General features: G+C 41.1%; 1 pseudogene; it reads left to right on the forward strand.

The window, feature by feature from the left end:
* The first annotated feature begins 530 nt into the window (after positions 1-530).
* Positions 531-23,803, forward strand: part of LOC117477491 — a 59,995-nt pseudogene continuing 36,722 nt past the window's right edge.

Genomic DNA, 23,803 nt, shown 5'->3' on the forward strand with positions numbered 1-23,803 from the left:
CATCGTTTCTTCCTCTCCTCGTGCGGCCCATTTTGTTTTGTTGTTTTTAGGTTTTCGAAACAGTCGGCCAAAACATCCTGTTGTTGGTTCAAAAGACCAAGGTTCAGCTGTTTGGTTTTGGGAGGTTTCATATTTTAATTGAACTTAAAAGGCAGAAAGTCCAGACCAACAGCGGTTGGGGTAAAAGAGCCCCGAAAGGTCAAAAATGTTAACAAAAATGTCACAGATGAATACATTAGCTGTGCCAAGGAGGCTTTGTTCATTTGAATGTAAATCGGTGGAAAGGTGAAACATGGGCCATGGAAGAACCCTTTCATATTTTTTAGGGGAATTTAATTCACGTGGCGGAAACACGCAGCATTTTTCACTTATGGAAATGGCGTTGGTGGAGGTCTACTCTTTTCAAGTGTCTTTTTAGTTCTAAAAGTAACCTTTTAACACACTTATTTCTGTTTAAAGCATTATAACAAAACAAAAGACAATCCATTTCAACCCGATGGCGTATTGATTGGGTTTCATTAGAAGTTCCAATGCTTCTGGGAGTCTGCAATCTGAGCAGTGAAGAAGAAGAAAAACTGCCCCAACATCCACTAAACGAACTGATGACCTTCCAGCTGGACCAGGCTGGAGGGCAGCGTGACACACACATCACACACACACACATCATCATCACACACACACACACACACACACACATCATCATCACACACACACACACACACACACACACACACACACACACACACACACACACACACACACACACACACACGCGAACACAGAGACAAGGCAGGGAAAAGTAGGAAGTTAACAAGGCGGATGCATTGTTGTGTGCGAGTGATGGGATGCCCCGTTTCACCATCACACACACACAACTCTCTCTCTCACACACACACATACACACACACACACACACACACACGCACACACACACACACACACACACGCACGCACACATGCACGCACACACACACACACACACACACACACACACATACACGCACACATACACACACACTGTTGTCATGATGATGTGAGTTGACTCGGGATAATTCGGGGATAATTAGTCGGTTCTTGCGGTCCTGCGGGTGATGCAGGAAGAAACAACGTGATCCCCCAAAGTCATGTGACCTACACTGTCCCAGAACCTGAGCTTCTGATTGGACGGGTGACAAACCTGCTGCGGTGACGCCAGCAATGACTTTAGGGAGGAAAGACTTTAAAGTGACATTCTGTTTTTTTTTTTTTGAAAATGTGTAATCTCTCTCCATTTTTGCTGATCATTATTTAAAAATGAAGTCATCAAATCAACCTTCAGAGAAATAATCCATCACTGACACAGTTCGGGATGCTTTTATTTTGAACGTTATGTCATAATTTGTGTTGTGATGGAGCAAATGTGTCCTGACTCTAGTTCTGGGTTAGATCTCTGTTTTTTAGGAATGGAGTGGACCTGTGACGGACTCTTTCTAGATACAATGCATTCTCCAAAGGTCTCCAAGGTACACTTGGATAAAGTCTTGTGTTTGTTTCACCCATCCATCCACCCTGACCTGCTGCCTATGAGAAATGTCAACAACTATAGTATTCTAAGAGAGTATCAATGGACAATCCAGCTAGTTTATGGGTACGTCATTCTGTTGCAGACATTTTGGTCAACCCAACCTAAAACTAACAAACCTACCAGCCACAGTCATGGACAATGTTTATTTTTTTAATTGAGATACAAAAAAGAAGTACAAACCAATCATGAAATGTTTGAACGGTCATGGATCACTGTAGTAAAGACTAAGCAAGGTAGTCCAGAGGTTTCTCGTTTTCCATCTCCTCTTGGGTGATCCTTGGATTTTCACAAACCAGATGAGATATAATCTCTCCATTGTATTCTGGGTCGGCCCGAGGGTCTCCTTCCAGCCATCGTATCTAGAAAACCTCCAAAGGAAGGTCAACTGTCACTTCAACAGGCTCCTTTTGACGCAAAGTAGCAGCAGTTCTACTCCGAGGTCCTCGCAGAGATCTGAACTCTTCATCTTATCTCTAATACGTGTCCTAAATCAATGTGATGCAAGCATTGTTTTCTATTGGCATGACCTCGTCATTTTGAGCTGAATTTAAGACACCCGGACTCTTCGGTTCTATTTGTTGCAGTTGCTTGCTTTGAAAGCACCGCAATGGAAGAGGTATATCTGATTTGTGAAGTTGAATTGAGGAAAACTATGATACAGTCTCCTTTATACCAACAAAAAAAACGAAATAGGATGACAGCTTCCTGTACGGAGTTGGCAAGGGAGATGAAAGTTACCTACTTGTCATTGGCTATTTTGTATGTCATTTCCAGTAAATATCCTATAACGTAAAGTATTTGTTTTCTGTTTATAAAGTACAAGGCACTGAAGAGATAAGTGGTTTCTAGGCTAATGTCAAGTGCATAGCTGATAGTGACGTGGTTTGTTTACATGACGTAACACAAGTACATATTTAACAGAATCATCATGGACAGACAGCTTCCAATGTGACGTAATGCAATCGTTGGAGATGAACTGCTAAATCAAGAGCTTGCCTTCCAGCTCTGGTTCAACCTGTCTATCTCACGCTCCATTTTCCTTTCTCCTCTGCAAAAAGACCCCAAGCTACCTGACCTTTCCTTGCATGGGGCAACAACTCATTCCCAACCTTTAGGGATAAATCTATCGTTTTCCAGCAGAAATCCATGAACTCAAACTCAGAGGTACTGACTCTCATCCCGATCTCTGCACATTTTGCTGAGAAAGTGCCCCAGTATGTGCTCGAGGTCATAATGAAACCAACTGAGTCACATCATCTGCATAGAGTCGCAATTCTGACGTCACTAAAAGGGACACTACTACTAACAATGGAAATTTTGAAGGCGTTCTTTCCCACTGATTGTGAATGTGTCTTCAGTGTGTTCAGTGAGGTCGGACTCTCAACACCTGCATGTACAAAAACAGCTGGACACAACAGCAAAGCATTATGGGAAACAGAGAAATCTAGGAAATCACTAAATGATGGAGAGAGAGAGAGGGAAAGGCAGGGGAGAGAAAGAGATGTAATCTCACTATGCTGTCCGTCACTGGGTTTATCTCTCTGCCTCTGTGTGTGTGTGTGTGTGTGTGTGTGTGTGTGTGTGTGTGTGTGTGTGTGTGTGTGTGTGTGTGTGTGTGTGTGTATGTGTGTGTGTGTTCAGGGTCCTCAGGTACTAACACATAAATTACGGCCCAGATCACACACACACACACACACTCGCACACACACAGATCTAGGTCACAGCTGTTCACTACAATATTTCTGTTTTCACTTCCTCTGGAAACTGTCACATCTCTCTGTTTCTATCATCCTCCTCCAGTTTCCTTTTAATTGACTTTGATTGAAACATGAAGTCGAGGAAATAAGAATAGACTCTTTACTAAGTATTTGGATCCTTTACTTCGGTAAAAGTCCTGACACTGAAAACACTCCACACACTCCACAAGTCCGACATTCAAAACCCTAATTAAATTAAACTATTATGATGACTTTAACTGAAGTTTAAGTATTTAAAGTAAAAGTATTTATTGTGCAAATGTTCCCTCAGTGTTTTATATTATATTATATATATTATATTATATTATATGTCTTTAGATTAATATTACTGCTGCATTAATGTGAATATTTTAGATGTTTTTACCTCCTTTATAAACTGTTGGCTAGCTTAATCTACCACAGTGCATCCTATTCTATAATATCATCATATGCTTGTTTTTTCATATATTTTTCACATATTCATTGGGTGTTTTTCGCTTAATTATCAGACATTTTTACATGTTTTCGGCCCATTTCTCACAAATGTTGTGGATACTTTTCAGACATCTTTGCAGACATACTTTAGCTATTATTTCAAACATGTTTAAATACCTGTTTTTTGCCAAGGTTGATCTTTCCCTTAACTCGATCTGGTCTGTTTATAATTTTGTCCAACCAGGCTTTGCGTAGCCACATTGTTGAAATTAGCTAAATATGCAGGCATGACATTAAAAACATTTTAAATGCCATCAAGCTGCACCCTATGAACTTCAAGACAACATACTCTTCCAGGTTTTTTTCTGGACATTAAAGGATTCATTAAAAAAGACACCTTAAAAATATATATGTTTAGATATCAAAGTGAGGACAGTGACGTTTAACAGAAATGATTGAATATCATTTAAAAGCTGTAATCTTCTCATCTTCTCTATCCCCAGGTACTGGTCGTAATGGTTACACCAATACGATGGAAGGGGAGGAGGAAGGAGGTGAGGTTGAGGAAGAGGAGGAGGGAGGAGAGGGGGATGGAGGAGAAGAAGGAGGAGAAGAAGGAGGAGGAGGAGGAGGAGATGGAGAGATGAAGGACCCAGAATGGGATGAAGAGCTGGACGGAGAGGAGGGAACGATGAGGATGACGAGGACAGATACACTTCATTCGACCACAAGTTCAACCGGGACACAGAGGAGGAGAGGACAACATCATAAAAAACAGGTGAGATCACACACTGAAAACAGGTGACATAACATGCTAAAAACAGGTGAGACAACACAATCAAAACCAGTGAGAAAACACAAAAAGAAACAAGTACGCTACATGCTACAGTAAAAACAGGTGAGAAGACACACTAAGAAACATGTGAGCTAACACGCTAAACCAGGTGAGACAGCATGCTAAAACAGGTGAGAGCACAAGCTAAGTAAAAGGTGGGCTAACATTCTTTAAACAGATCATAAAACAAGCTTAGAAATAGGTGGGCTGACATGCCAAAAACAGGTGAGCTAACACGCTAAAAACCAGTGAGAAAACATACAATGAAACAGGTAAGCTAACATGCTAAAAACTGGTGAGAAGACACCCTAAAAAACAGGTGAGCTAACACGCTATAAACAGGTGAGACCGCATGCTAAAAACTGGCGGAAAAAACAAGCTAATATATAGGCGAGCTAACATGCTAAAAACAGGTGAGCTAACATGCTAAAAACATGGCAGACAAAATAAAGGTTGAGACACAACACTGAGTAACAAGCTAGAAAAAAATGTCAGATAAAGGTGGGGTGACATGCTAAGAAGCAGGTGATAACAAACAAACAAATTAGACAACATGCTAACAAATGGGTTAGACAACAGGTGAAACAAGTCAGACACCACATAAAGAAACAGGTGTGATAGTTTACTAGCAACTGGTGAGAAAATACGACAAACAACAGGTGAGATAACCTGCTAACAACAGGTAAGACAAGACAAATTGATTAGGCTATTCAATAGACCAACCCTACAGAAATATGCCAATTCTGATATGTTTACACTCACATCATATCAAGTAGCAATGCACAGCAGTCATTGGTAAATTATGTGTTAAATAACTACACAAGCCCGACCTGTAAATAGACAAATGTACACATTTTAGTAGCACAATTTGTTATGGTTTAGTACAGAGACAAGGACGATGTGTCCCGAAAGTAATTGTTAAGATTATCCATGCAGAATCTTTTTATCATGTGCCTCTCAAAAGCCTCACAAAAGACAGCAAGCTCAGAAACCGGAGATGATGATGATGATGATGATGATGATGATGATGATGATGGTGATGATGACATTTCTCTTCTTCCTCAGATCCAGGGCAGTAATCAGGTCCAGAGAGCTCCCAGAGCGTTATACTGTCTGAAACTCAACAACCCAATCAGAAGAGCCGCTCTCTCCATCGTCGAGTGGAAGTATCCTTTAATCTACACACATTTAGGAGCTAATAACTGCTGCTATGTTACAGTACGTTCAATTGATTCTATATATTGCGATGCTGTTGGCAAGGCGTTATATTGCAATTCTTAAACCAGAGCACAAGAACACACCAGCAGCAAATCAAGATTTTAAAAAGTTGCTTTTTTTTGGGAAATCAGACCAGATTAATCTGCCTTTTGCTTTTGACGCAGTCCATGTTATATCAGACTTCACCAACCAATGTAACCCCCCCCCCCCCCCCCCCCCCACCTTACAATACAATACAATACAGCTTTATTTATAGAGCACTTTAAACCTCCAGACCAAAGTGCTGTACAGGCAAATAAACAAAACAAAACATACAAAAAGTAACACAGCTCAGCTCACACACCATAAACACAAGTAAAAACAATAGACAATTTAAAAGCAATAAAAGCAATGCTCTAAAAGATGTGAACACGCTAAGGAGAAGAGGTGGGTTTTAAGAAGCGATTTAAAAGCAGGCAGGTTGGCAGCCTGTCTGATGTGCATGGGCAGATCGTTCCACAGTGTGGGAGCCGCTACAAAGAAGCAACGGCCCCCTCTGAGCTTTGACTTGGTTCTGGGCACGTTCAGGAGCAGTTGATCCGCTGACCTGAGAGAGCGGTTGGGCGTGTAAGGGTGTAGCAGCTCAGAAAGATATGGTGGGGTCATGCTATTTAGGGATTTAAAAGTAAACAAAAGGATTTTGAAATGAATCCTAAAATGTATTGGCAGCCAATGGAGCGAAGCCAAAATGGGGGAAATGTGGTCATATTTCCGTGTACCAGTTAAAAGCCTTGCTGCGGAATTTTGCACCCGCTGCAGACGAGCGAGGGAGGACCCACTGACCCCCATGTAATGTAGAGAGAGTTACAGTAATCCAGCCGAGTGGTGACAAAGGCGTGGATTACTGTGTCAAACTGCTGTCTGGAGAGAAAAGGTTTTAATATGGCTAGCTGCCTCAGGTGATAAAAGCTTGTTTTTACCACAGATTTAATCTGACTCTCAAGTTTTAGTTCACGGTCCATTTTAATGCCAAGGTTCGTAATGGTGGGCTTGGTGTACTGAGCCAGGGAACCCAGGTCTACAGAAGTGGTGCCAGTGGTGCTACCAAAAACCACTACTTCTGTTTTTCCTTCATTCAGTTTTAGGAAGTTGCACGCCATCCAGGCCTTTATGTCCTCTAGACACTTTAGCAGTGGGCTAATTGAGTAACCCTCCTTCTTTGTTAGTGGGACATACATCTGGCTATCATCAGCATAGCAGTGGAATGCGATGCCGTGCTTTCTAAATATGGACCCAAGAGGGAGAATAGCAGGGGGCCTAATACTGAGCCCTGTGGGACCCCATACAGGAGTGGAGCAGAGGATGACTCGGAGTCACCAAGGCTGACAGAGAAAGTTCTGTCCTTCAGATATGACCTGAACCATTCCAGGGCTTTCCCCTCAATGCCCACCCACTTCTCCAAGCGAGAGATCAGGATGTCATGGTTGACTGTATCGAACGCAGTCCCCAGAGTCAGTAGATAAAAGGATGTCATTAAAAACTCTTAAAAGCACTGTTTCAGTGCTGTGCATAGTTTTAAAACCGGATTGGAAAACCTCCAGTATATTGTTCTCTTCCAGAAAAAACATAATTTCACTGTAGACAATCTTCTCCAGGATTTTTGACATAAAAGGCATTTTGGAAATGGGCCTAACATTAGCCAGAACTGTGGGATCCAGACTGGGTTTTTTAATACGAGGTTGCACTACTGCATGCTTCAGGTTTTCAGGGACCTTCCCTGAGAGCAGACTGCTGTTCATAACTGCCAGCACAGATGGTCCAACAGTGGGGAAAACCTCTTTAAAAAGTCGAGGTGCGACAGGGTCATTTGGAGAACCAGAGGGCTTTAACTTGGAGACAATCTCCTGTACAAAAGACAGTGCTACAGGCTCAAACTGATTAAAGACAGCGGAGCACAGTGCAGGAACTGAGGGGTCATTGTCATTGTTGACCTTATCACCTGAATCTCCTCCTAGAGCACCATTGAGTTATTTTGAACCAAATCTCTCTCAGAGGGGCGTGGGGAGTGGCTCCTTATTTTCATCTAAAGTAACAGACAGAGAATCAGCACTTTGGAAACAGGGCTGAAACAGAGGGGATTATGGGATGCTGCAATGATCTGTTTGGTGTTTCAGCCAATCAGAGACAGGTTCTGTATATATCTGAGACCTATATATATATATTGTTGAAAAAAAGTATACTAGGGAACCTTCAAGACCAATCAGCTGTCAGATTCATACCAGTATACTGATTATGAGATAATTAATGGGTCATTACTTAAAATAACTACACAGCCCAGTATGTCATAGAAACAAACCGGACTTAACATGATATTATACAATAAGTTTTACAGAATGCTAAATACATTTCCAAGCTTGTTTGTAATATTTAGACGTGTGATAAAGGATTTTGCAAACTTATACTTAATGCATCTCGCTCCTCCCCCACTCACAGTTTGCTTCAATATGCACGGATAACATCTGGCAAACAAGAACATCTACTAGAGGCGACTACACACACACACACACACACACACACACACACACACACACACACACACACACACACACACACACACACACACACACACACACACACACACACACACACACACACACACACACACACACACACACACACACACACACACACACACACACTGTGTATCGGACAATACTGCATGTACGTTTCAAACACAGCTGAAATCTTGGCAGAAACACTAACTATCATGTGACCAATAACAACATAGTATTTATTTGTATGATGTAATGTATTTAATAGGAAGTGTAGTTTATGTGATGCAAAGTCTATTCTCTGTAGCCCTGTCTGAACTCGCATTAATGCCATAATTACTTTGATAATGAAATGTAGCTTTCTATCTTACTCTGGTACAGTTATTCATCGCACATTTTCCCAGTTAAAATAACAAAGGAAATCAAACAAACTCTTTAATCCCAGTGACTCATTTAGTTCAGCTTGCCTAAGGTTAGACACCTGCCTCTGTTTATTCTACTTTAATTAACAATGCAAACCACATATAGCATCATAATAGTATACAAACAGACTGTAGAGGTTACGAAATGATGTCCAACGCTGTGCAATTTACATCATATTTTCTCGCAGAAGCCTCACCATGAATTAGAAAAGTTGACCTTTTAAGTAAATGTTAAGAGGACGTTGCCAATTTGGGATATTGTTCCACAAACGTGCAACATAATGCTATTGTCCACGTGAAAATAAAGTATACCTTTGTTCCTGATATTCCTTAACTTGTCTCTCAGACCGTTTGATATCTTCATTCTGTTAGCCATCTTTGCTAACTGTGTCGCTCTGGGAGTTTCTAAACCGTTTCCTGAAGACGACTCAAACTCCACAAACCACGACCTGGTGAGTTCAGCTACACACACACACACACACACACACACACACACACACACACACACACACACACACACACACACACACACACACACACACACACACACACACACACACACACACACACACACACACACACACACACACACACACACACACAACACACACACACAATGGGTAAATTAATATGTGTTATGAATGGATGAAGAGCAGGAGAGCATTTGAATGGTTGGAAAGAGTAGAGAGTGGAAATCATTTTGGGTTTGAGGTAATGGACTCAGGTGGCGTTAGCATTTTTAGCTTCAGGTTAGTGTGTCGCTCTCAGGTGTGTAATGTTAGATCATGTTCTCTTACATCATATTGTTGAATGTTAAAGGGACAGTTTGGATGTTTTGAAGACAGGAGTACAAGCAAAAAGCTAAGTTAAGTACTGCTATGGTATGAGGCAGCAGCAACACATATATGAGTTTAAGTTTATGCTATATTTAGAAAAAATATTCACCTTTTTACACAGAGGAACGTGGCTTGCTTCTTGAGGAATTTGAGCATGTATTCACTGACAAATTAACTCTACACACATTTGGTTATCGTTTCAGTTTGGATCTTTGTAAAAACAACAATTACAACAACCCTGCATTCAAGACACGTTGTGTAATTTGATAAGCATCCCTAAAAAGCACAGATTATTTGATGAGGTAGCGGTAGAGCAGCTGTAAATTGAAATGTTATGTTTTTTGTCAATGGCTTTAAAAAGATAGACATGGTTTACTGCTTCATTGAGGATTGTCTGACATTAAGGTAAAGAGGCGAAACTATTCTAAATATATTGTACATTAAAACACTTTATAGGTGTCTAAAATATGTCACAGCAGTACACTGTTAGCTTCCTGCTAACTGTGAAGAAGTACCTAATTTACAGCATAACAAGAGCGAAGGGGACAGTGCAGTTTAAAGGCAAAAGGAAAGATTGTAGACTAATATGTTAAAGTGGACCTATCATGCTATATTTGAATAATATAGTGTAGGACCATACCTACTGTATATAAGGCATATTTATACTTTTTTTTTTTCAAAATACCAAACAGATCATGCATTTTAGCCAGGCCTCATTTTGCTCAATTTGACATTTTTTAGCTCTGTTTTTGCAAGGGCTGATTCTGTGAGAACAGCACCACCTACAGGCCTGGCATATGTACTACAGCGTCTCCAGCGCTTTCGAACGGCAATGGCCGTGGCTGTCTCCTCCTGATTGGTGGAGTTGGCCCAATAGCCGTAGTGCCACCGTCCTGACGTCAGGACAGTGTTCAAATCTGGATCAGTTTTTATCAGATCCGTTGCAGCCCCTTTTTTAGAGATTTGGGTATGGAGGAAAATAGAGAGGGTTGTGTTTTCTGACACTTGGTGAGTTCCCTGGAACACCGGGGACACATATTCATGTATAAAAGACGTACAAAAGTGCATTTTGCATGATAGGTCCCCTATAAATAAAGAGGCAAGAACATTTTAATACAATCAAATCAAATAAGAACACACCCCTGGTGAAGATAGGTAAAAGCATTTAGGAAAAGTATAGAAGGAGCCAATCCTACCATTAATACATTGTAAAAAATAAAGTGTGTATTGCACTTAAGCACTGGAATTACAAACAGTGTTTATTGTTATTGGCAGTCATTATTGCACAATATGTCAGTATTGGTTTTGTGTTGTCGTCTATAAGTTGTTGGAATTTTTTCTTTCTGTTTTGATGGAGCTAGGCTAGCAGTGTATTTGCTCTTCTAGTCTTTATGCTAAGCTAGGCTAACCTGACCAACTGCATCTGACTCAGAGAAAAAAGGGTCACCCATATGATTTATATAAAGGAGTTTCTCTTGCTTCTCGTTTATATATGAATCTTTATCTCTGTGAACTGGAAGTGTCTTCCTGCAGTCAGCTGATCTGAACCTCCCCCCCTCCTCCCCCCCCCCCCCGCTGCTGTAAAGGTCACAGGTCGTGGGTAAATACAGTAGATGATTGACAGGTCTGAGATCAGATCTGGTCAGCTGAGGCTCTGAGAAGTTTCTGCTCGGATGCTTCCTCTCTCTCTCTCTCTCTGTGTTTCCTCTGTGTTTCTATGTCCCTCTCCCTTCATTTACACTTACACTGTACACACCGTTCATGAAGACATTTCAGATTGAAGTGACGGCGCAGCACTCTGCCTCCTCGCTGTGTGTGTGTGTGTGTGTGTGTGTGTGTGTGTGTGTGTGTGTGTGTGTGTGTGTGTGCGTGCGTGCGTGCGTGCGTGCGTGCGTGCGTGCGTGCGTGCGTGCGTGTGTGTGTGTGTGTGTGTGTGTGTGTGTGCGTGTGTGTGTGTGTGTGTGTGTGTGTGTCTGTGTGTGTGTGCGTGTGTGTTTGTGTGTGTGTGTGTGTGTGTGTGTGTGTGTGACATTGTGGGGGCTGCTTTTTTTTTTACTCTCACAATCACATGAAATAAGACAACTACTGCAGTTCAAAGGGGGATGAAATACATGCAATAATAATACGATACAATAATAAGATGTATTCTTATATATAAATGTTATATTGATATAAATAATGTATAGATTTATGAGTAGCACCACAATAGCTAATGGGGTCTTTTTTTAAATTATTCAACTAATTTAATAATATTACAGACAAGGTGCAAGAAAAACAAAAAATGAGTTGAAGCATATTAAGTCATATATAATTTGTAATGGACTGTATTTATTGATGCATTAGGGGTGATCAAGCACTCAGAGGCTCAGTCAGAGCCAATCATTTTACTATGTTACTGCAAAGAGCCACATCATACACACAGGCACACACACTCAAAGACCCTATAATCACACGATTCAATGTTGTTGTCAATGTCCGTTATTCTGTGATCAACAGTGTGGAGGGACAGTTTGACGTCCGATACCACCGTTTTTTGTTTTCTGGAGACAAGATTTCCACTTCATTGAGTTATTTTTTAACACACTTCCCTTCGTTGTATGGCTTTTTATCCTTGTGCGATGTTCCAGGCAACTTGATATGCTGCAAGCGTTATGGTCTCCTTGTGCTTTTGTTTGGGACAACTGTGTCTGCTTTCCTGTCTGACTTTTCAAGGTGTTTAACTTATGCCTGCGAAGTTCATTACCTTTTGGGAAATCCTGGTCGATGTTAGCATAGAGTGAGGTGAAATGGCGCTAAAGATTCAAAGCCTGGAAATGGGCAGATGATGTCTGGCATACAAAGCAAAATGGCTTGCTCTTGCATTCGATAAAGAAATATGAATTCTCCCACCCACTACTAAAAACGTCCTATGCAGGCACGTGCAGAGGATGTTAGATAAGAAACGGCTCGAATGCAGAAAAGGGCAGATTGGCAATTTTTGTTAATAATTGAATGTGTGTGTATCGTGCAGTGCGAGGACCTGTTTGAGTTTAAGACCGTTGTGAGGACATCTTTACAAAGAGAAGTCCTCCCTTCATCAATCTGCTGCACAGAGTTAAGATTTTGATCCTGAGGTGAAGGTGAAGGGTTGTTTTTAGATATGTCCGTGCGACGGTTAGATGGTTGGGGGCAGGGAATGCATTATGTCGATGAGAGTCGCAAGCATAGTAAAACAGACATGTGTGTACATGTGTGTGTGTGTAGAGCAGGGATGATGACAGATTGGTAATCCTCTGAAATGCTCACAAATTCTCCACATCCACGTTTACCAGGTCACACACACACACACACACACACACACACACACACACACACACACACACACACACACACACACACACACACACACACACACACACACACACACACACACACACTGTTGTATTATGTAAAACCGTAGAAATGTCCTCTAGAATTCAAACCTCCTTTTAGAGAGCATTTTGTTTACAAAAAAATATATAAACTATATAACAAAATATATAAACTACTACTTGTATTTTATTTGAGTATTTCAATTTTCTGCTACTTTATACTTTTACTCCACTTCATTTTAGAGGTAAATATTGTACTTTTTAATCCAATGCACAGTTTTTCTTATTAAACGTTATTATTCTGATCAGTAGTTGTAAGTAAATCTTCCTCCGTTTGTTATCCAGTGGTTCAGTTTTCTCTCTACACAGACATTGTGATGTTCCTCAGTGTTAATAGAACACATTCTCTGTATTTCAGGAACAAGTGGAGTACATCTTCCTCGTCATCTTCACCATAGAGACCTTCCTGAAGATCTTGGCTTACGGTCTGGTGATGCACCCGAGCTCCTACATCCGCAACGGCTGGAATTTACTGGATTTCGTCATCGTTATCGTGGGGTGAGAAAACACACATTGGTTCCCTCTTGAGATGTTGTCTCTGTTTTAAGACCTTGGTTTCTTTTGGTGCTGGATCTCTTTTGAGAGGTTGATTCTGTAGAAACATTTCCTATTGTGGAACATTTAGGCTCCGTTTACACGGAAAACGAACAGAATTCGATAACAAAGGAGTCTTCCATCCACACGAAATCGGCTCAATAAACGTGTCCGTCCACACGAGACCGCACGACCCGCTGGAGACACTGTAGTACATATGCCTGTAAGTGGCGCTGTACTTCCGCCACAAAATACACCAAAAGCAGCGAATAAGACCTCCCGAGCATGGTTGCCATGGTTGCCCTTCTGTTTATTCTCCGCGGTGGATTGAGCAACATGTAGTTCATGTAGTTCTCCATGTCCACTTGTTGCTGATGGTTGTGGTAGAGGAGCTGTAGATTTGGGTGAGCAGCAGAGGTGGGGAGAGGCAGGGCTCTGGCTGTTTCGGCAGCCTCTGCTTCTCTCTTCTCTCCCTCCACGAGGCGAGCGTGTGCTCCTGCTGTAAAAGGCAGGTGCACCGCACCCACTGCCACTAACTCTGAGCCTGGCTCCCGAGCAGGACGTTCTCCCCGGTAGTCCACCAGCAGATGAAAAACACCCACCTCTCTGCCTCTTCCAAGGGACGAGGGAACCGTGCGTCTGCTGGAGGCTCCTGCTGGGTGCAGTGTTCTGCGAGATACCGGGACCTGGCTCGAAACACTCGGAACACTGTTGTTGTTGTTGGCGAATGACGCGGGTGACGCGAGGGTGAGCAGGAGAGGTAGGGAGAGGCGGGGCTATAGCGTATAGGGCGTACACACGGAGCCGTTTGACCCCCCAGAGCGTTCCGTCCGCAGATCTACCCACCTTGGCACCCGTTAAAATAATTTATATTTCACTTAATTAGAGCCCATCACCTTTTAGAATTAGCTCTGATATGAACATAATGCCACATAATTCTCTTCGAGGGTGCATCAGGTCAACTTGATTAGATTATCTTTATAAGGCCTGTTTCAACATGTTTAATTGTATTTTTCAAGCAAAATGGTTGTTTTTGCGACAAAAGGGTTAATAAATGTTTATTTTTTTATCATTGACAGCATTCAAAATAAGCAGGAAGAACAGAAAACAGGACACAAAATAGCATCAAATATGAAACAGTCATTAAAGTGTATATATTTGTTAATGCTGCATTTAACATCTCTGAGTGTTTAAGTCACGCTGGCTCGAGGTGCTTTTTCCAGCAGAGAAGAAATATCGCTTGCTGAGCGGATGAAATGCTCTTCTCATGTGAGCAGACTCACGCAACACTTCCACTGAGTTTGAACCCAGCGTCAGACTCCGGTTCTTCTTTAGATCCCAGTTTTTTGGTTCTTACCCTCGGCTGCCCTCTCTTCATTGAGTCTCTTTGTTGTGGAAGCCGTGTTCGAAGAGTTGCCACAGTAAATCGGATCTGACTGCTGTAAACTCAACAGCTTCCTGTCCGGTGGGCAGCGCAGGAACAAACCCTGCAGCGAGGCCTTCATTTATCTCCTTTTAGGGGTTTTGGGTTGAGCGCATGTGACAGCTGACTGTGATCACTGTACACTATAACTACCGCTCTAAATATACACATTTAACCTCCAGTAATAAACTTCGGATGTCACGACACAAACACAGTCATGCAGTGAAACAGATTTTTATCCCACGCTCTGTTTCTGTGGATGTCTGCCTTTCCTTCTCTTGTCTCCGTGAATCTCTGATACACTACAGACACATTCACACCAAAGAGAAATAAATGCATAAATAAGAGTGGCACGATATATAATGTTAGCATCAACCTTGCAATTTGTAAATGCAAAATAGTCAGAACGTAGAGTGTGCAATGTCAAGTAAGGCCAATTATCTTAAAAACTTCATGCAACAACATTCTTGCTGCTTAGTTCAAAGACTGAGAGATCATATTTGGTTTCTATTTAATCAACAATATTACTGGGAGGTTTTACCATAAAACAATTTCCTTTTTTCCATTTAATTATTGAGCATAAGCAGCTTGTATTGCATTTAAAAATATATATATTTAATTGCGTTAATAAGAACACTGACAACTACCCTCGTTGATTGTATAGTTTCTTTAGGGGTATTCTTCCTTGTGCGCTGTAAGGGTCTAAGGACAGAGATAAGATATAATTAACAGATAACAGATTAATATCAACATTGATTGTCACATTTATCTGGAGGATCATAATTAAAGGTGTGTGTTTTATGCCTCCACCATTTTCCTGTCTTCTGTCTCAGATATGAACATGATATTTAAATCTCATGGTTATTTTTTCCACTCAATATATTTAATTTACAACTTCCTTGGATTTTCAGTAATTCAGTCATTATCTTTTAACAAATTCTTTGTAGTTTGTATAATGATTGATACTAGTAAAGTTCATTTATAAAGCGCTTTTCACAGACAAAGTCACAAAGTGCTTGACAAAACAATAAGACATCCACATACAATACAATGATCAATGAACCCACAATACTCATAGGAATAAAAAAAAGAAAAATTACCATTATCTATAGGCGATCCTCTTGTTTACTTCGCATCCGAGTGCAATTGCTGTGTTTACATCAGCCAAAACAACACAAATATTTAGGAAGAACTCGTCCAAACAAGCTAGGTTAAACATGTTAAATATCTGCAGGAAATCTTGACAATAACTTGACAACATTTGAAAATGAAGACCGCAGGGTACCCTAGAAATTAATTGAGTTTATAACTACAGCAAACTAAAAATAACTGAACTAGCATCAAATATAAAAAACAGAGACATTGGAGACAAAGTATTTTTGTATAGTTGCTCACTACAACTGGTCAGTGTTGGAGTCACCTGCCGAGGTCTCTCTGAGTCCTGCAGGTCCTCGGTCTTCGTCCTCCATGTTGGTTAATGTCCTCGCTGCGGGATGGTGACTCTGGACCTCGGGGGGTGGGGGGGGGGGGGTGATGATTAAGCCTGTTGTCATGGTTACATTGCCCTGAGGACGCCCCGGTCCCCGTTACTATGGGAGACGATAATCCTGAGAGGCTGCTGTATGTGGGACAGAGAGGGGCTTCTTACAGGAGTTCAGTGTTTCCTAGAGAGGCCAAGAGTACACACATCCTTTACTCAAGTAGAAGTACAGATACTCGTGTTTAAAAATACTCTGGTGAAAGTAGAAGTACTGACTAAACTTCTTTACTCAAGTAAAAGTAAAGAGGCTTTGAAATGTACTTCAGTAAAAAGTACCCATAACTACCATCTGTTTTAAAGAGTACCTGACCTCCCTTTATATCAATAGAACAATAATGTCATTGTTAGCTAATGAATGTTTCCATGCTGAACAACGGCAACATGACAACGTTTTCATTGGTCCCTCTTCTTTAGAGAAGACCAGGAAATGATGGATACACGGATCGTGTTCAAATCAATAGGCACGCAATGACTCTAAATAATAATGATCACGCCACCAAACACACATTCAAACTAAAGGAACCAGCCTGTTTGGAAAATGTAAGAAGTAGAAAGTACAGGTATTTGTGTTCAAAATGTAAGAAGTAGAAAGTACAGGTATTTGTGTTCAAAATGTAAGAAGTAGAAAGTACAGGTATTTGTGTTCAACATGTAAAAAGTAGAAAGTTCAGGTATTTGTGTTCAACATGTAAGAAGTAGAAAGTTCAGGTATTTGTGTACAAAATGTAAGAAGTAGAAAGTTCAGGTATTTGGGTACAAAATGTAAGAAGTAAAAGTAAAAAGTCGTCAGAAAAATAAGTAGTGGAGTAAAGTACTGATACCAGAAAAATGTACTTAAGTACAGTAACGAAGTATTTGTACTCCACTACTTCCCACCTCTAGTGTTTCCTCTCTTTGTTTTGTTGTCTCGATGCTGAAGGACGGTGGAATCTCACCAACCCTAACCCTGGATTTAGCTAAATGCTACTAATGCTAACCGTACATCTTATTCAAAGTACATCCAATAGTTTTAGATATTTCAGTCTGTATCAAACTGACTGACCTGTGCTGCTATAACTGTTAATACTATTATGTATTGACACATTTTAGAGACAAATACCATGTTTTTAAAATTCTTTAAAATCTGGTATTAGATTAAATTACAGAATTTAACGATTTTTGTAATCAAACTTGCTTATTATTTCCTGTTCGGCCCACTTCAAGTTCCTCTTCAAATCTCGGGCTGGCAGAATCAGTGACATCTTTTAAATCCCTCTTTAAAACTCACCTTTAATGATGACACCACTCTGTTTGACTCGACATCCATGTATTATTTGTTTAACTTTCTTTTTTTGTATTACTGCTGCTATTGTTGAAATGCTGTATATTTTATTGGGTGGTTTGGGGAATTTTGACCGCATGCTGACTGGCCTGTTCTTAATCCATGTAAAGCACTTTGTGACATTGTTTTGAAAAGTGCTTTATAAATACATGTACTATTATAGTTCAATCAATCAATCAATCAATGTTTATTTATATAGCCCAATATCACAAATGTTACCTTTGTCTCAGTGGACTTCACAGTTTGTACAGAATATCAGTATGACAATACGACACCCTCTGTCCTTAGACCCTCACATCGTACAAGGAAAAACTTCCAGAGAAAACCCCACAGTTTAAAGGGGAACATGGGAGAAACCTCAGGGAGAGCATCAGAGGAGGGATCCCTCTCCCAGGACGGACAGACGTGCAATAGATGCCGTGTGTAAATCGAAAAGATAATACATTTTACAGCATAGGTAGACCAAATGTTTGGAAATGCATGTGTCTATAATAAGAAGATGAATCCACAAGGATGTCAACAATCCTGTGGGAGCCATCAGGGAAGTAGTATGATGAGAGTCAGGCAGGACCGCAGAGACAGGTTCAGCCACGACTCGAAGTCCAGGACTCAGATCAGGACTCAGGATGCAGGATCCAGGACTCAGGACACAGGATCCAGGACTCAGGATCAGCCACGACTCAGGATCCCAGCGTAGATAGACACCAAAAAGACATTTGGGGAAGCTGGGTTATTGGGAACATGAGAGTACACAGGTACAGACAGAGAGAGGGAAGAAGTAAGGTGTCCCCCGACAGTCTAAGCCTATAGCAGCAAAACTAGGGGCTGAATCTAATCAGCCCTAACTATAAGCTTTATCAAAAAGGAAGGTCTTAAGCACACTCTTAAAAACGGATAGGCTGTCTGCCGCCCGAACACAAACTGGAAGCTGATTCCACAAAAGTGGAGCTTGATAAGAAAAGGCTCTGGCTCCCATTGTACTTTTAGAGACTCTAGGAACAACCAACAACCCTGCATTCTTGTTATTATTAATAACAATGACTTCCACTTTCATGCAGATGATACCCTGTTCTACATCACTCTCAAAGATGGAAATTATTGAGCATTTCTTATTTTTTTCCTCTTCATTTCTGATGAGATGAATCTTTAACGCTTCTGTCTGTTGTTGTCCATGCAGATTGTTCAGTGTGGTATAAATAAATGTATTATAGTTATTATGAATGGATGATACCCTGTTCTCCATCACTCTCAAAGATTGAAATGGAGTGTTTCTACTTCTTCCCGTTCATTTCTGATGAGATGAATCTTTAACTTTTCTCTTCTTCTGTTGTTGTTGTTGTTGTTGTTGTTGTTGTCCATGCAGATTGTTCAGTGTGGTTTTAGAGACGATGACTCATAAGTCTGGTGAGGTTGCGACCACTCATCACGTGCCGGGGAAACCTGGAGGTCTGGACGTCAAAGCTCTGAGAGCCTTCAGAGTCCTGAGGCCCCTCAGACTGGTGTCTGGAGTCCCCAGTAAGTGCACTGGACAGGAAAGAGAGTGTCAACGTGTGTGTTGTGTGTCGTTGGCAGAGGTGGGAAGTAGTGGAGTACAAAACTTCGTAACTGTACTTAAGTACATTTTTCTGGTATCAGTACTTCACTCCACTACTTATTTTTCTGACGACTTTGTATTTTCTACTTCTTACATTTCTAACACAAATACCTGTACTTTCTACTTCTTACATTTTGAACACAAATACCTGTACTTTCTACTTCTTACATTTTGAACACAAATACCTGTACTTTCTACTTCTCACATTTTCCAAACAGGCTGGTTTAGTTTGAATGTGTGTTTGGTGGCGTGATCATTATTATTTAGAGTTGTCATGTTGCCGTTGTTCAGCATGGATGGATGGATGGGTGGATAGATAAATAGATAGATAGATAGATAGATAGATAGATAGATAGATAGATAGATGGATAGAAAGTACTTTATTGATCCCAATTTGGGAAATGTTTGCGTTGCAGCAGCATAAAAAACAAGGCAATGTACATAAGAGAAATTAAGACACTCGAAATAAACTGTCCAATATATTTCAGAAATAGAAATAAAATAGCATTACAAAGTTAAAAGATTAAAAAAAAGAAGGTGTTTAGAGAGTCTCAATGTGTGTGTGTTGTGTGTCATTTCCCACATGTAACGCTTTGTGTGTGTGTCAGGTTTACAGATCGTGTTGAACTCCATCATGAAGGCCATGGTTCCCCTGCTCCACATCGCTCTGCTGGTACTCTTCGTCATCATCATCTACGCCATCATCGGTCTGGAGCTCTTCATCGGACGCATGCACAAGACCTGCTACTACAAAGAATCAAGTACATGCACTACAACGGCTAACATTACATTTAATTTGGATTTGATCAAAGTAAGTGCACTCAAGCATGAGGATGCAAATTAATAATCCTACCAGAAGGTAGAGAAAGAAAGGATGAACTTGAAAATAAACTCAAAATGAAAGTAGAGATTGCACAGGTCTGTTTCAGAACAACTATATTATTTTATTATAATTATTGATGCATTACTTTGTTCATCACTTTAATGTCGCAACTGGTAAAGGTGGAGCTCATTTTATTGACTTTATACTTCTGGGCAGATGTGTATTTGTGTATTATTGATCACATTTTGATTGAAAAGTAACTCAAGCTTTCAGTGCAGTAAAAAGTCCAATATTTCCCTCTGAAATTAGTAGTAGGAAGTACTCAAGTGCTGCACTTAAAGGGGACCTATCATGCAAAATGCACTTTTGTACGTCTTTTATACATGAATATGTGTCCCCGGTGTTCCAGGGAACTCACCAAGTGTCAGAAAACACAACCCTCTCTATTTTCCTCCATACCCAAATCTCTAAAAAAGGGGCTGCAACGGATCTGATAAAAACTGATCCAGATTTGAACACTGTCCTGACGTCAGGACGGAGGCGCTACGGCTATTGGGCCAACTCCACCAATCAGGAGGAGACAGCCACGGCCATTGCCGTTCGAAAGCGCTGGAGACGCTGTAGTACATACGCCAGGCCTGTAAGTGGCGCTGTAGTCTGCCACAAAAGCAGCGAAGAAGACTTCCCGCCCATAGTTACCATGGTTACCCTTCTGTTTATTCTCCGCTGTGGCTTTTTTTCTCCCTCCCCGAGGCAAGCGTTTGCTCCCGCTGCTTTAATTCAATGCAATCCCTCCCCGTCGAGGCAAGCACTGTAATTCTCTCCGGTTAGTCCACCAGCAGATGACAAACACCCACCTCTCCGCCTCTTCCAAGGAACGAGGGGACCGTGCGGAAGAGTTTCAGTTTCAGTTTCTTTCGCCGGTCAAGATGTCCGTTAAAGTTTAAATCTTCCGGACAAAATTAGAAAAGTGCCGGTCAAAGGTCTTCTTTGTTATTTATTGAGCTTTAAAACAAATGAATAACGACTCTATATAATAAAAGACGGAGGACGGAGATCTCTTTTTCTCCCCCTCTTCTGACAGCCCAGCAGCTGATCAGAGCACGTCTCCCCTCTCCTGCAGGGGGGCGTGGTCAGCAGAATCAGACCCGTAGACAGCAAACAGCACATAGAGCGAAATGAGGCATGGCTAAAATGCATGATCTGTTTGGTATTTTGAAAACAGAAACGTATAAATATACCTTATATAGGTATGGCCCTACAATATATCATTTAAATATAGCATGATAGGTCCACTTTAAGTTGCATTTTAGGGACTAGTATCCACTTAATGTACTTAACTTAAGCGTCTTTGAGTTCATGAAAAGCGCTATACAAATATAATTTATTATTATTATTATTATTATTAGAATAGAATATATCTTTCTTGTCATCATACAAAGTACAACGAAATTTCTTTGGCAACTCTCACTGCAGTAAAAAAATCGACACAAATAAATACATAACATTAATTATGTTCCAAACCTGTTTTTCAGACACGTATGTGGAGGACGACCCGGTGCCGTGTGCGTTCCTGGGTCACGGCCGTCAGTGCAACAATAATGCCTCAGAGTGTCGGGGGAGGTGGGACGGACCCAACGGAGGAATCACAAACTTCGACAATTTCTTCTTCGCCATGTTGACGGTGTTCCAGTGCATCACTATGGAGGGATGGACCGACGTTCTCTACTGGGTAAAATACGCTGTGATGCATTGGTTTAAAGGACACCTATTGTGCAACATCCACTTGTTCATGTCTCTTCTACATCAACATGTGTCCCCTCTTCTTCATGTCTCTTCTACATCAACATGTGTCCCCTCTTCTTCATGTCTCTTCTACATCAACATGTGTCCCCTCTTCTTTCATGTCTCTTCTACATCAACATGTGTCCCCTCTTCTTCATGTCTCTTCTACATCACATGTCTCCTCCCCTCTTCTTCATGTCTCTTCTACATCAACATGTGTCCCCTCTTCTTCATGTCTCTTCTACAATCAACATGTGTCCCCCTCTTCTCCATGTCTCTTCGACTCACATGTGTCCCCTCTTCTTCATGTCTCTTCTACATCAACATGTGTCCCCTCTTCTTCATGGTCTCTTCTACATCAACATGTGTCCCCTCTTCTTCATGTCTCTTCTACATCACCATGTGTCCCCTCTTCTTCAATGTCTCTTCTACATCAACATGTGTCCCCATCTTCTTCATGTCTCTCTACATCAACATGTGTCCCCTCTTCTTCATGTCTCTTCTTACATCAACATGTGTCCCCTCTTCTCATGTCTCTTCTACATCAACATGTGTCCCCTCTTCTTCATGTCTCTTCTACATCAACATGTGTCCCCTCTTCTTCATGTCTCTTCTACATCAACATGTGTCCCCTCTTCTTCATGTCTCTTCTACATCAACATGTGTCCCCCTCTTCTTCATGTCTCTTCTACATCAACATGTGTCCCCTCTTCTTCACGTCTCTTCTACATCAACATGTGTCCCCTCTTCTTCATGTCTCTTCTACATCAACATGTGTCCCCTCTTCTTCATGTCTCTTCTACATCACCATGTGTCCCCTCTTCTTCATGTCTCTTCTACATCAACATGTGTCCCCTCTGTGTAAAGAGACTCTGAAAGTTTCAGGAACAAAGATTCTCTCTCTTTTTGTCCTGATCCATTTATATAAAAACCTGTCTGAAAATGAGCTGATCAGATTTTGGCCACTTTATGATGTCATAACGATGTGTTGGCTTGTGTAACCATTAGCCAATCAGCAACCAAGGTAACCCCCCCCCCCCCCCCACACCTTATCACCTGAATCTCCTCCTAGAGCACCTTTGTGTTCTTTTTAACCAAATATCTCTCAGAGGGGCGTGGGGAGGGGCTCCTTATTTTCATCTAAAGTAACAGAGAGAGAATCAGCACTTTTGAAACAGGGCTGAAACAGAGGGGATTATGGGATGCTGCAATGATCTGTTTGGTGTTTCAGCCAATCAGAGACAGGCTCTGTATATATCTGAGACCTATAATATATTGATGAAAAACAGTATAATAGGAGACCTTTAACAACTTATCATTGTCCCTTTTCGCTTCATGTACATGACGAGAGATGTTGTCTTTTCTTTGTGCAGATGAATGATGCCATTGGGTTCGAGCTGCCGTGGGTTTACTTCGTCAGTCTGGTGGTATTCGGGTCATTCTTTGTTCTCAACCTGGTTCTGGGAGTCCTCAGCGGGTTCGTCTTCACTCACAACATAAGAAAAACTTGTATTTAAACATTCTGAAAATGTTACAACGTGTGTTTTTATGATGTTCTTTAAATGGCAAATACCAACTCCTTCCTTCTGGAGTGGATCAGCTATCAACATGATTTGCGTGTAGCATTGGAAAATCCTGACACGTTACCATTAGACTTGTTATGTGACAAACCGAGACATCTATGGCTAAGTCAGAATCAGAATCAGAATAACTATGAAGTAAGGTGTAATAAATAGGGCTTTCAAGACGTGTAGATGTGGTGTGCTTGTACCCAGACAGTCTGGAAGCAGAGCTCA

This window comes from Trematomus bernacchii, unplaced genomic scaffold, assembly GCF_902827165.1.
Source record: "Trematomus bernacchii unplaced genomic scaffold, fTreBer1.1, whole genome shotgun sequence".
Classification (NCBI taxonomy): Eukaryota; Metazoa; Chordata; class Actinopteri; order Perciformes; family Nototheniidae; genus Trematomus; species Trematomus bernacchii.